Source organism: Dendrobium catenatum, unplaced genomic scaffold, assembly GCF_001605985.2.
Source record: "Dendrobium catenatum unplaced genomic scaffold, ASM160598v2 fragScaff_scaffold_1297, whole genome shotgun sequence".
Lineage (NCBI taxonomy): Eukaryota > Viridiplantae > Streptophyta > Magnoliopsida > Asparagales > Orchidaceae > Dendrobium > Dendrobium catenatum.
In genome coordinates this window covers 686,305-688,592 of record NW_021319759.1, presented here as the reverse complement: position 1 = coordinate 688,592, position 2,288 = coordinate 686,305, and positions in this window count along the sequence as shown.

Sequence of the window (2,288 nt, the reverse complement as noted above, 5' to 3'; positions counted from 1 at the left end):
AACGCCTTTACCTCCTCTTCCTCTCGCTAGATCGGCTAGTCAATCTGTTCCGACAGGTATGCTTTTCTCCATATTGCTATGCCGTTTTGGTGTTCGAACAGCTTCTTTCGCTCGTTATTACTCCTTGAAGCTTGGTTTTTCGCCGAATCTTTTGTTCAAGCCCGAATTTGTTCAAGCTTTGTTCTGTCGCCGAATATTTGCTCAAGCCCTAAACTTCGTATGGCTTCGATTTCCTGCTTTAATCTTCTTCAGAGATGCTTTAGTTCAGTTCAATTTCTGATATTCTTTAGTTCAGTTCAATTTCGATTTCCTGTTTTTGGCCGAATATTTGTTCAAGCCCTAAATTTTTATGTTGACTTGCAGCATTTTAGGTTGATTTTCTGAGTTGCTTTAGATCGATTATTTTACCAACAGCTATACACTGAACTGAAGGTTGTTTGATTAAATTCATTTCAGTTGATTTCCTGACATGGTTTAGTTGATTTCATTTCCTGAAATTATTTAAATCAACCTTAATTTTTTTTTTTCTGTTACTTTTATTTGTGTGATTCCTTTATGTATTAGCTTGTATGATTTCAGTAAATTTGGCAGCGATATGAGTTCAAGCTGGTCAACACAATCCATGAGAAGCCAAGACAATCCAATATATTATCGTTGCAATATGCAATGTCAAATATATACGTGCTACAAAGCTAATAATCGTGGCAGGAAGTTCTATCGATGTCCCCGGAATAGATCGGAAGATGATTGTCGCTATTTTCGATGGATTGACGAAGAGAATTCTGAAGTAGACGATGTCAATCGCTTTAGGAGCGCAAAAGCATCAGACTTTCACTTGAAACATGCGGGCACAATGATATCAGAGTTAATTCAAATTAAATTCTTATTGGTTATCATAATTTTACTGGTTGGTGTTGCCATCCATTCTATGTTGAAACCTTGTAATTGTAAGTAAATGTAAGTGATCCGTGTACTAGTTCTGTTTGAGCAATGTACCAACTTGTGATGAAAGTAAAAACGTTTTATGTACTAGTTCTGTTTGCCATCCATGTACCAACTTGTGATGAATGTAAAAACGTTTGAATGCAAAAAAATTATGTACTAGTTCTGTTTGCCATCCAGTCTATTGTCAGATGGGCTCCCTGTACAAGATCTTTTTGATCCATTTAACAAGTTGTGTATGAATGTAACAACGTTTTATGTACAAGTTCTGTTTTATGTAAAAACGTTTTGCAGTTTTACATCACGGCTATAAATGTACCAACTTAAGTCCATTCCAAGAGATGCTTGCAATTTTAGTAAGATCGGATGTTACTGGAGTAATATGCCAACGAGTTCTTCACTCTTTCCACTCTATATTTCAACAAATGCTAAAACGAAAAATTCATATAATGTGAATTGGAAAGAACACAATAGTACAGGAACATAAATCGAACATATTCCCAAGCAACCATAATAATCAGAAGAAGTTCGAAGCCTACGTGCACCGATCTACAAGTAGAAGTAGAAGAACGGTCGTATATACAAGGGCATGCACTGGTTCAGGGGAGAGAAACCAATGTCGAGAAAAAAAAAACTAGAACAGGCACTTCGTCAGCGTTTTCTAGTTTTACATCACGGCTGTAAATGTACCAACTAATGTTAATGCAGTTTTTGAAAACATAATCTTGATATGGCTCCTTCATATGCCATTCTGTATCTGCATAAAAAACTGTTGTTTAGCTTTAAAAAATGAACAAAGCTTTTAATGAAGTAAGACTACATACCTATAACTATAATATAGCTCGTCCACATAGGTGTGCCACAAAGTGTGATGCTTACTACCTACAAACGCTGCAACATGTTTACATGGTAAGCCTGAAATCTGCCAAAAACCACAAGTGCACGTATGATTCTCTATGTCAACTTCATGTCGCTCAGATAGCCCTTCAACCTCAGCTTTTGTTGCAGTTGATTGTCTTATAATGAAGTGCTCTTTTCTAGTTGTAACATCTCTAATGTATTCATCCACACAAGGAACAAGAGGACCTCTCCAAGAAACAGCATTTGACTTTCGATGAGCACGTTGTTCCATCAACATACCACGAATCATATCAATCAGATCAACAACAGGCTTACTTCTTGCCTCCTCTACCCAAGAGTTAAAGGATTCATCCATATTATTCGTGTTGTAGTGGTTCCTAATATGGTTTGAAAATGTTGCTTTCGACCATTTATAGGATAATGATGTCAAGTATGAATGAACTTGTGGATTAATGTTAAATATTTGTTGTAACTTCGAGTTAAAC